The sequence below is a fragment of the Triticum aestivum genome, chromosome 1A, assembly GCF_018294505.1.
Source record: "Triticum aestivum cultivar Chinese Spring chromosome 1A, IWGSC CS RefSeq v2.1, whole genome shotgun sequence".
In the NCBI taxonomy this organism is placed as follows: Eukaryota; Viridiplantae; Streptophyta; class Magnoliopsida; order Poales; family Poaceae; genus Triticum; species Triticum aestivum.
The window spans coordinates 461725910-461739211 of record NC_057794.1 but is presented as its reverse complement, the minus strand read 5'-3'; positions in this window follow the sequence as shown (position 1 = coordinate 461739211).

The window sequence follows — 13302 nt, the reverse complement described above, 5'->3', positions numbered from 1 at the left end:
CGATAACTCGGTTACAAAACATGATCATCTCATACAATAAAATTTAGCATCATGTCTTGACCATATCACATCACAACATGCCCTGCAAAAACAAGTTAGACGTCCTCTACTTTGTTGTTGCAAGTTTTACGTGGCTGCTATAGGCTTAAGCAAGAACCAATCTTACCTACGCATCAAAACCACAACGATAGTTTGTCAAGTTGGTGTTGTTTTAACCTTCGCAAGGACCGAGCATAGCCACACTTGGTTCAACTAAAGTTGGAGAAACTGACACCCGCCAGCCACCTGTGTGCAAAGCACGTCGGTAGAACCAGTCTCGCGTAAGCGTACACGTAATGTCGGTTCAGGCCGCTTCATCCAACAATACCGCCGAACCAAAGTATGACATGCTGGTAAGCAGTATGACTTATATCGCCCACAACTCATTTGTGTTCTACTCGTGCACAACATCAACGTATAAAACCTAGGCTCGGATGCCACTGTTGGGTTTCATAGTAATTTCAAAAAAATTCCTACGCACACACAAGATCATGGTGATGCATAGCAACGAGAGGGGAGAGTGTGATCTATGTACCCTTGTAGATCGACAACGGAAGCATTAGCACAACGTGGTTGATGTAGTCGTACGTCTTCACGGCCCGACCGATCAAGCACCGAAACTACGGCACCTCCGAGTTCTAGCACACGTTCAGCTCGATGACGATCCCCGGACTCCGATCCAGCAAAGTGTCGGGGAAGAGTTCCGTCAGCACGAGGCGTGGTGACAATCTTGATGTACTACCGTCGCAGGGCTTCGCCTAAGCACCACTACAATATTATCGAGGACTATGGTGGAAGGGGGCACTGCACACGGCTAAGAATATGATCACGTGGATCAACTTGTGTGTCTAGGGGTGCCCCCTGCCTCCGTATATAAAGGATCAAAGGGGGGGTGCGGCCGGCCAGGGAGGGCACGCCAGGAGGAGTCCTACTCCCTCCGGGAGTAGGATTCCCCCCCTTTCCTAGTTGGAATAGGATTCGGGAGGGGGGAAAGAGGAGAGAGAGAAGGAAGGGGGGCGTCGGCCCCCTCTCCTTGTCCTATTTGGACTAGGGGGGAGGGGCGCGCGGCCCAGCCCTGGCCACCTCTCCTCTCTTCCACTAAAGCCCACTAAGGCACCCGGAACACTTCCGATATCCAAATATAGGCTTCCAATATATCAATCTTTATGTCTCGACCATTTCGAGACTCCTCGTCATGTCCATGATCACATCCGGGACTCCGAACAAACTTCGGTACATCAAAACTCATAAACTCATAATATAGCTGTCATCGAAACCTTAAGCGTGCGGACCCTACGGGTTCGAGAACAATGTAGACATGACCGAGACACGTCTCCGGTCAATAACCAATAGCGGAACCTGGATGCTCATATTGGCTCCTACATATTCTACGAAGATCTTTTATCGGTCAGACCGCATAACAACATACGTTGTTCCCTTTGTCATCGGTATGTTACTTGCCCGAGATTCGATCGTGGTATCTTAATACCTAGTTCAATCTCGTTACCGGCAAGTCTCTTTACTCGTTCCGTAATACATCATCTCACAACTAACTCATTAGTTGAAATGCTTGCAAGGCTTATGTGATGTGCATTACCGAGAGGGCCCAGAGATACCTCTCCGACAATCGGAGTGACAAATCCTAATCTTGAAATACGCCAACCCAACATGTACCTTTGGAGACACCTGTAGAGCACATTTATAATCACACAGTTACGTTGTGACGTTTGGTAGCACACAAAGTGTTCCTCCGGCAAACGGGAGTTGCATAATCTCATAGTCATAGGAACATGTATAAGTCATGAAGAAAGCAATAGCAACATACTAAACAATCGGGTGCTAAGCTAACGGAATGGGTCAAGTCAATCACATCATTCTCCTAATGATGTGATCTCGTTAACCAAATGACAACTCATGTCTATGGTTAGGAAACATAACCATCTTTGATCAACGAGCTAGTCAAGTAGAGGCATACTAGTGACACTCTGTTTGTCTATGTATTCACACATGTATTATGTTTCCGGTTAATATAATTCTAGCATGAATAATAAACATTTATCATGATATAAGGAAATAAATAATAACTTTATTATTGCCTCTAGGGCATATTTCCTTCAGAGTTATATATGTAGGGTGATATGAGGCATCTTTTTGTTGAATTTTCCCAAATGTGATTCGAATTTGAAATTAAAATGTGTACATTATAACAATCTAGGTTTGAGCAAATATGATGTACATATGTATTTGAAATGGGGTTAATGCATGCAAATTGGAAGTTAAGTTTAGAGGATCTAGAATGTGCTAGAGATGCTCTTAGACTCAACTAAAATTTCTTACCGGCTATGTACTTATGCATCAACTAGTTAAGATCGGCATTCTTGCTTCAGCGGAACATAATCAGGAGTTGATAGTGTGTGGATCTCTCAAGGGAGAGTCGGTTGTGAGGATATCTATCTCGCATTGAGTGGAATGTCTTCGTCTAATAACCGTTAACACATGGCTTTGACCAACAACTACACTATTAATATGTATGTTTTGTTGCCTGAAATCATATGGAGAAATAAGCACTTTAGGAATGAATCTAATGACATCTATTTTATGTCACTAAAAATATAATAATTGTTAACCAAATGCCTCTCTTACAACTAGTGGGCTCTACTCGGCGGCATCCGCATACAAGGCGCGGTTCTTAGGGACGGTTCTCTCACCCATGGATAAAACAATTTGGAAGGCTTGGGCTCCTCCAAAAGTCAAATTCTTTGCTTGGTTGGCTCTACAAGATAGAGTTTGGACCGCCGATAGATTGGCGAAGCGTGGGTGGCCCAACTGTGGTTTTTGCCCTCTCTACAAGAGAGTAAAAGAATTCGGGTCTCATCTCTTCTTCAGATGCCGCTACACTCGAAGGCTTTGGTCTTTGATCATTGACAAATACCACATTCTCAGACTTGACGCCTCCGGTTGGCCCTTATTCGACTCGGTTGAGGCTTGGTGGGCAAGTACCTGCGACAACGACACGCCAAACCGCTAAGGCGTCACTAACCATGCTTGTTTCTTGGACTATCTGGAACGAGTGAAACGCAAGAGTCTTCAAGCACAAGAGCGCACCACCGACTATATTGCTTGCCTTCATCGAGACCGAGGCCAACCTTTGGGTCATCGCCGGTGCAAAAAAATTAAGGTCCATTATTTTGCGAGAGTAATCTCATGTCGTGTATTCGGGTTACTTGTAACAAACTCTATTCTCCCTTATTTAATGGATGAGGCAAAGCTTTTGCCTCCGTTTTAAAAAAAATGTATGGAGAAATAAGCACTTTAGGATACGAACCTAATGACATCTATTTTATGTCACTGACAATATAATAATTGTTAACCACATGCCTCTCTTCCATTGTTTCAAAAGACCCATCTAAATTCACTCAACACTGTACTAGCATGACCTATGCGTGTCTGATGCTTGTCTTATTTCAGTTAGGAATCTTGAGAACCTACCCATTAATTTACAAATGATTATTAGTACATGCATCAGCGTGCATACCGTCAGTCCGACGCCCACAGAATCTTTACTAAACAACTGAATGACACTCACGGAAAGAGATGACACAAAAGCCTTCAAAGTTTCCCTTTGTAGCTACGACATTGCCTATGTCATCGCGGATAGCTGACATAAAACATTGAGTTCATCACGGTGCTGAATATGTTAACATACATGCACTTTTGGTTGTCTCGCATTCCATTCGGTTCAGTAATATTCAATCCAGTTTGACCCGCCGAAATTCGGAGGAGAGAGAAGAAAAGCAGCGGCGAGAACGCGACATTCGGTCATGATAGCAGGATCAGTGGATCGTAGCTTCCCAAGCCTTAATTTGAACAGATTCTCTTTGTTCTACGACGAGTGGGATCATGCACCCAGACACCAATTCCCTCTCTTTTTGGTTAAGTGCCTGGACATAATATAGTTCGACAACTGATTATAAACAAGCCTTCTACACGGGCCGTAGCCTTTTGATGTTGTGACCGTAAAGCAATGGTGGTTTAAGTTATGACAATGATTATATACAAAGCAAAAGGTTCAGGTTGGAATATGAAAATCAGTAGTACTGGTAGTGGTTTATAACACTGGTATGGCCAGCTAAGTCTATAGTGCGCAGCACAGGCCGACATACACTACTCGTGTAGAGGCAAATGTGGAGAGCGATGTATGGGTTTATTTGGAAAGGCACGTACGCATATGCCTGCCCCACATGCACGCACGAGGCAGCCACACGGTTCATCCAAAAAGCTGCAGACAACCGGATGTAATGAAAGATAACGCCACTGTTTCCCTGTACCTAAATTCCCCACTAGAGCTGCAGACCGCGTAACTACCAGCCATGCAGTTTTAGCAGCAGCAGCAACGAAAGATCTACATGTGGTATACAAAATACAAGTAGTTTTGCCGTCTTACGAGACCAGCCGCTGGTTACACGTCAGGTGCTCCGAGTTGATGTCAGTGCACTGCAGCCAAGTCGTTGGTGCATTTCTGGATCTGAACAGTAAGGTTTTTGTGGCCAGTAGCTCGGTATCCATGAGTGCGCGATCGACCGGCCGATCCGCTGCCGCAGCTCGATCGCCGGCTTTTCCGGCCATCATAGGAAGCCGCACTGCTCTGCTAGATCGGTCGGCGATCTCACACGTTTAAGTCGCCGAGTAGCAGGGCCAAAAGCTGGCGAGCCCCTCGCACCGGTGGCGTGACGCCGGTGGTCGCCGTGGTCACCGCGGGCGGGTGGAACTGGAAGCGGCCTTTCGGCTCACGCAAAGAAAAGCAGTGGCTCGAGCGGCCTCCCGGCGGTCACCGCGTCCTCGTCGATCGATCGTGCTACCAGTCTACCACCCTGCCGCTACTGTGCGCTAGTGATCCAGCAGTAGCTTTAGGCCAGCTCTAGCCATGAGTAACCCAAGGGCCACCTGCATGCGCCGTGGGCAGTGGTTAGGTAGTCCATGTAGTAGTATAACAGCAGTGGCTTATCGCTAGCCTCTCCCTTTCCTTCGGCCCGTGCCTTATCGCTAGCTTTTCTTGTTGCATCGATCTGCTTTCCACGTACGGGATGGGAGAATCTAAGAGCATCTCTAGCCGTTGAGCCCTTCAGGAGACATTTTTTTCGCCGCTTGGTGGGCTGCCGGCGGAAATTTTGGCCTTGGGGTGAGAAATTTTCCAGCCATGTTTACCCCCAAGCCGTGCCCAGGCCGTGCCTGCCCCAGGCCACGGCCGGCCCGGCCTCGCCGCCGAGCTTGAGCAGAGCAGCATGAGCCCCGAGCTCCACCGTCCCTGCTCCGTGGCGTCTCCTACAAGGTCGAGGACAGCGACGCCGACCGCCCCGCACGCGTCGTCCAGCCCATGCCCCCCGACGAGCCCTTCGTGCTCCGCTTGAACGAGAGCCTCGCCTTCGAGCCAGGTGGGGCGAGTCCAGGGCGAGTCCAGGTGGATCGAGCGATGACGGGGCGGGGCGGCGAGCTTGCGCCCCTGGCCGCCCTCGACCTCGCCATGGGGCGTCTCCGGGTCCTCGGCGTCGGCGCCCTTGGCCGACTTCGACCGCGTCATGGCACGCCGTCAAGCACGCCGGGCGCGTCATGGTGCCGCGGCTGCATCCTCTGCACGGGGAGCACCACGGGGATGATGGGCGGGGTCGCGGTGCTCCCCTACAGCCTCTCGAAGGCGATGGTGGTGAGCGTGGTGCGGCTGGTGGCAGAGGAGCTGGCGCGCGACGGCGTGCGCGTCAACGCCATCTCGCCGCACGCCATGCTACGCCGCTGCTGGTCCGGTCGCTGGCGAGGGCGCACCCGGGCTAGGCGCTGCTTGCACGCGGGCACGCGGCCGAGGAGGACGCCGTCGAGCTCGCCGAGATGCACCGCGCTGGAGCAGTTGCGCGTCGACGGCCTCCCCGGACGGCTACGAGGCGCTAGAGAAGGAATCGGGGCTGGCCTTCGCCTCGAGCACTCCGTACGCCGACCACGCGCGCTCCAGTTGAACGTTGGACTCCTCCGGCGCTGCTCCGCCCCGCACGGACGCGCTCCACGCTCGAGAGAAAGGGGCAGGGGAGAGGAGAGAGGAAAAGAGAGGAGAGAGGTCGTGGGAGGCCGACGGTGGGCCAACCGCAAGGAAAAGGCATCGCCGGCACGCCCAGCTGCTTCCCTGGGGGTGGGTTTGGGGTGAGACTGCTTTAAGATAAGGGTGGCTGTCGGGGCCGGCGAAGCAAAACTTAGGTATGTCTGGCTGAGCTGACCCTTCGGATTCCTTGGGAAACAAAAAGTGCAGGTGGATGGATGGACAGATCGCCGTTAATCATGCATGCAGCGATCCATGGCTAGCCTGGCCCACTCTCGCAAAGTCAAAGCAGGTCGACTGGCCGCGGGTGGTGAACTCGCAGATTTCACCAGCACCAAACCAGGAGCACAGATCGGGAGGCACGTGTGAAACACTTGGACAACATCATGCTGCGAATTTGGTTCATGATTTGGGACACTTGATCGAGAGGCACATGACGTGTCTGCGAATTTGGTTCATGATTTCACCAGCACCAAACCAGGAGCGCAGAGCCCGCCATCCAATCGTACGTGTCTGCGTACGTTTAAAACGTGATTTGAACAATCAGATGCAAAGGCGACGGAATTCACTTAAGTCCGGACGAATAATTTACTCCCTCCGTTCGGAATTACTTGTCGCAGAAATAAATGTACCTAGATGTGTTTTAGTTCTAGATACATCTATTTCCGAGACAAGTAATTCCGACAGGAGGGAGTATATAGAAACGGGCGATATTTGGTCCATTATAAGCCAAAACTGAAAAACAAGTAAACTACCTTGTAGCGGACTATGCTCTCGTAAGTCGTATCACGTGGCCGGTTTGGCCAATGGCATCATCATCGTTGTATATGTGCCATCATCGTAGTCATCATCGTCGTTGTTGAAGTAGTCCTTTCAGCGACGGTTGATGCAGAAGCGCGGCGGTCTTGCCCGGTGGCCATCTGGCGCTCGCAGAGGTGCCACTCCAGTTTCTCCTGCGCCATGTGGAAGGCCGTCTCAGCCAATGTCGAGTCTGGACAGGATGCCCTGGCGGCCTTGCCCCTGCCGGCGGAGGAGGAGGTGTCACTGAACAGCCCCTCGCCGTTGATCTTGGCGAGCTCCTCGTCGAGGCGGCGACGCGCAGCCGCCTTCGCCGTGTTCGCCGAACGGTCGCAGCCCCATGCGTCACAAGGTTAGGCTGGTGCCTCGTCGGACTTCACGAAGGCCGAGCGGCACTCCGGCTAGATTGTCTTTAATTTTGAATCAAAAAAACTTCATGAATTTTGAAAAAGTTCACAAAATGAAAAAATATTCATAATTAAAAAATGTACAGATTTAAAAATAGTTCGCTGATTTTATAAGTATTTGGGATTTTAAAAAAAGGTTTCATGAATTTTAAAATGAAATCAGAAAAACAAAACAATGAAAAAATAGGAGTATTTGGCTGGAACATCTAAACATAACGAAGCTTTCACTTGTGGACACTCGCTTATGGGACGGAGGGAGTACCTTGCAAAGGAGAGCTCCTAACTAGCACTTGAGGCGCCACCAACCGAATTGCACTCGCCCTACCCTAAGGTGGGCCGCGCCCCAAATAACGCTCAACTTGGTTGCTGGCTGGTTCAACAGGAGCGGACAGGAAACCCTTTGTTTTTGTTTTTGTTTTCACTTTTTCCATTTTATAAAATAATTCAGGATTTCAAAAAAGTTGTGAATTGTGACAAAAATATTCATGAATATAAAATTTTTTATGATTTCAAAAATGTTCGGGTAGTAATAAATTCTCATGGATTCAAAAAATGTTTGTGATTTCCAAAAAATATTCGTGTATTCAAAATATGTTCATGATTTTTACAAAATGTTGAATATATTCGAAAATGTTCAGGAAATGCTAGAATCTCACGGCTTCAAAAAATGTTCGTGATTCCAGAAAAATGTTTGCGTATTCGAAAAATGTTCATGGATTTTCAGGAAACATTCATGGATTTTAAGAAATGTTAATGAATTTTTAGATTATATTCATGAATTTTAGAAAAGGTTCAAATAATATTTGGTAATTTCAAATTTTGTTCCCATATTTTAAAAGGTGTTTTTCAGATTCCAAAAATGTTCAAATTTTGAAAAAATATTCAGTATCTCAAAAACAATTCGTCAGAAACAAAAAATGTTACTCAATCTCAAAAATGTTCCCAAATTTAAAATTCATTCCCGGATTAAAAAACTGTTCACAAGTTTGAAAGAAGTATGCAATTTAGAAAATATAAGTGAATTAGAAAAATGATCATAATTTATAAAATATTAATATATTCCTAAAAACATGCTAATGGATAAAATATGTTCATAATTTAAAAACTATCTTAAACTCGAAAAAATGTTCATGATTTTGAAAACAGCTCACGATTTCAAAATATGATCACAAATTTGAAAGATGCTTCAGAAAATAAAAAATAAAAATAAAGTATAACGAAATAAAAGTTAAAAAGTATGAAAAAGGGAAAATGAAAAGAAAAATTTGGAAAAAGGGCCTAGTAATTTGGAAACTTTGGAAAATGTCCAGAGTTAAAAGAATTGAAAAAAATCATGAGTTAACAAAAGCCTCTTTTGTCCAAATTTGAAAAGGTTCATCATTTTTCCTTTTTTCGTATTTTTCCCAAATTGTTCTTTTGAAAAGGTTCATCAACTTGAAAAAGGCCCGGAAAGTTGGAAAAAAAGTCCATAGTGTTAAAACAATCATGAATTTGAGGAAAGTTCGTGCATTGAAAAAAATGTGAAAATGAAAAACCCAAAAAAGGGAAGAAAAAAAGAAAAGAAAAAGGTCAAAAGCTTATAGAAGCTTCACAAAACCGAATAGAATCTTCGAGAAGCTTCACAAAACTGGATGATGGATGTTTACCTAAACGGAAAACGCTGGGCCAGGCGATTTCCTACGTACGTATTGAGGTGGCTGATGCCTTCAGCGCCAAACAAGAACCAACAGCCTCGCAAATAGACCTTCTAGGCTGATGCCTTAAGCGCCAAACAAGAACCAGCAGCCTTGCAAATAGACCTTCTAGCTGAGGGTCACGTGCGTCAACTAATGGTGGCGTCGCTAAAGCCACGGCAAATGGGTCGGTCCACTTTGCCCCGTGAGTAATTATTTTTTTCTTTGGAGTTTTTAGTCAGGATTTTACAATAACGTTTTTCTTTTTTAGGTAGGTATTAGCACATCCACCAAAGCAACCAACAATGCAACATCCGACAACAGGGAGGCACTCACCAAAGTCTAGAAATAAAAGCATATCAACAAGGCAATAATCGCATATGACTTGCAGTACATCTAACAACATACTGGGGAATACCTTTTTTACAATACATTTGCACCAGACCAAGCTATTCTTAATACTAATTTCTTTGCATAGATACTTTCAAAAGTGTTGAAAATAGCAAGAGAGAAAACATGACACATGAAAAGTAAAAAAAAAACTAAATAACTAACTCTTTTGCACACCGACCTCTATATTAAATTACACTGGCCTTTATATCATCAGCTCCTCCTCTAATTACGCTCGATTTTCTAGCACACAGGGATTTTAATTTACATCAGCCCATTATCCTTCAATTATGCATGTTTTTTGTATCCTTATCTCCAGCCCACAATATCATCGGCTCCTCCGTTAATTATGCATGTTTTTTCAGCCAACGGGGATTTTAATTTACATCAGGGATTTCTATAGTTATAAATTCTTTCGGCCCACAAATATCCATGTTTTATAGCGCTATCATACAACGTGCAATACACCTCCCACCTTGCATGTGAGAGATCCTGTTTAATTAGCTCACTATAGACAATTGTGTTGAACATATATAAATTGATAAGAATCAGTTTTGTGTAGCGAGGTGGGACTATTCAACACGAAATAACCATAGTCGTAGGGTCGGAATTCTTTTTTTCACGTTCAAGCCTGCCGAAGCTGGCCCAGCTGGAGCACAGGTTAAGGCCCAACAGGGCTGTGTGCTTTTGTGCTTCTTCCAATATAAATAGAGTAGAATCTTTACAAATCAACAACTGGTTTGTGGCTGACTTGGTTAGGTAAGGTAGAGCATGGTGTGTGGTCCTAGCTTGAGTCCTATTAAGGCCTAATTTTTTTTGCAGAAATAATATTATATAGAATACATCATTGTGGGCTAGGCAGCAGCCCAGCGTGAAGTCGTGTGCGTGCCTACCATCTATGAAAAGATAGGCTACGTGCGTACGTGAACGTGACACCAGATGGACGAAACAAAATAGCGTACGTAAGACTAATGGAAGCGGGACTAAATCAAAAATACCACCTCTCTTTAATAGTAGGTATAGATATAGATTTAGATTTAGATTTAAAAATTCTATTAACAATATAATTTTTTAGAACATTATTTTATAAAAATATATGTATATATTATAAAATGTTTATCATATATTGAAAAAAGTCCAGTGTGTATTAAAGAGAAGTTCATCATATAATTAAAAAAGTCCATCATATTAAAAAATGTTGAATGTATATAATAAATATGTTCATCATATTTTAAAAAATTACTCCAATATGTATTTGAAAAATATTTGTCAAATACTAAAAAACATGTAGTGCATACCTGATTTTTTTACCATATATTTGGAAAAACCCACCGTATATTGCAAAACTATAAGGACTGTGATATTTGGCACATGTGTGCCATATAAGCAAAACTGTCACACCTCTACTTTCTTCACTTTAAATACATGCATGCATTAGCATTCTTTCTCATTTCACGTGCATTTCTCCTTCTAATTATATGCATACATTAGAGGACAAAAAAGATAATGTCATTCTAGATTCTCTTTATTCCAAAAATTTAAAATGTTTTGTAGCTCAAATCGTTGGTTGGATATAAAAACCGTTTTTACATAAAAGACTCGTCACGACGAGATCTTCGAAATTAGATCACATATTGGCATGTTCCGATGACTTTTTCCAGCCAAAATTTATCACGCCTAGGCTACATAAGTTACCATGCCCATTATATGCAAGTTACCTAAGTTATCGAAGGCATAAAAATGGTTCACCGGCCCTGCAGTTTATATATTACCATGCTTTATTCATATAAGCTATCGGGCTTGCGGTTCTTATATTACCATGTTGTTTTTAGGCATGTGGTTCATATATTACCATAATGTTTTCATATAAGTTACCGGGAGGATATGTTTCTAACATGCCCCACAGATCAATACTAGTCTTTTCTGCGCACTTGTCCTCACTCATGTGCATCCGGGAGCAACTTCCCGGTCGGTCACTCATCCTGACACTACTTCAAGCTGAGCACGCTTAACTTTGGAGTTCTGTCCGAATGAGCTCCCGGAAAAGAAGGAATTCCTTATTGATATGAGTAGTCTATCATCCCTAATAAGTCAGGCTATCACATACACCCCCACTCAGAGGAACCGACGTCCTCGTCGGGCCACAGGAACGTTCCCTCTTGGCACATACGTCTATGCATCCAGTCTGGTACATGTGCCATGTTGGGTGCCACGACGGGCGACAAACGTCATGAACAACATGACCGCGCAACTGTCCACAAAAATCCGTGTAACCACGAGGGTTGACTCTGATACCAACTTGTAACGCCCCAGACACACCCGCCGGTGGTTGTTACTCCTGGCGGTATCTAGACTGGCCCCACAGATCAATACTAGTCTTTTCTGCGCACTTTGTCCTCACTCATGCGCACCCGGGAGCAACTTCCCGGTCGGTCACCCATCCTGACACTGCTCCAAGCTGAGCACGCTTAACTTTGGAGTTCTGTTCGAATGGGCTCCGGGAAAAGAAGGAATTCCTTATTGATATGAGTAGTCTATCATCCCTAATTGTAGGGTAACGTAGTAATTTCAAAAAAATTCCTACGCACACGCAAGATCATGGTGATGCATAGCAACAAGAAGGGAGAGTGTTGTCTACGTACCCTCGTAGACCGTTCGCGGAAGCGTTATATCAATGCGGTTGATGTAGTCGTACGTCTTCACGTCCGACCGATCCAAGTACCGAAAGCACGGCACCTCCGAGTTCTGCACACGTTCGGCTCGGTGACGTCCTCGCCTTCTCGATCCAGCAAGAGGGGCGACGTAGTAGATGAGTTCCGGCAGCATGTCGGCGTGGTGACGGTGTTGGTGAAGAACAATCTCCGCAGGGCTTCGCCTAAGCACTACGAAAACTATGACGAAGGATAAACTAGAGGGGGCAGGGTTGCCGGCACACGGCTTGGTGTTTCTTGATGTCTCTTTGGTGCTAGCCCTACCCCTCTATTTATATGTTGAGCCCTGGGGTCGAAACTTGGAGTAAAAGCCTCCTCAAAGTCGGTTTCACCCGAAAGGCAAGAGTCCTTCTCGGACTCCAGGGCTAGACGCCAGGGTTCCCGGCGTCTACCCCCTAGACGCCAGGGTTCCTGGCGTCTAGCCTCTGGTCTCTGCAAAACTTCCTTTTGCACTTTCCAAAAGCCTCGTGGGCTTTCCAATTTGGCCCAGATAAAGTGTTCTCGTGCCCAAACATTTCGGGAAACATCCGGAACCCCTTCCGGTGAATTCCGGAACCCTTCCGGAGATCAAACACTACTATCCACATATCAATCTTTACTTCCGGACCATTCCGGAGTTCCTCGTCATATCTGTGATCTCATCCAAAACTCCGAACAACATTCGGTCACCAATATACATAACTCATAGTATTATATCGTCAATGAACGTTAAGCGTGCGGACCCTACGGGTTCAAGAACTATGTAGACATGACCAAGACACCTCTCTTGTCAATAACCAATAGCGGGACCTGGATCCCCATATTGGCTCCTACATACTCTATGAAGATCTTTATCGGTCAGACCGCATAACAACATACGTTGTTCCCTTTGTCATCGGTATGTTACTTGCCCGAGATTCGATCGTCGGTATCTGAATACCTAGTTCAATCTCATTACCGACAAGTCTCTTTACTTGTTCCGTAATACATCATCCCGCAACTAACTCATTAGTTGCAATGCTTGCAAGGCTTATAGTGATGTGCATTACCGAGTGGGCCTAGAGATACCTCTCCGACAATCGGAGTGACAAATCCTAATCTCGAAATACGCCAACCCAACAAGTACCTTTGGAGACACCTATAGAGCACCTTTATAATCACCCAGTTACGTTGTGACGTTTGGTGGCACACAAAGTGTTCCTCCGGTAAACGGGAGTTGCATA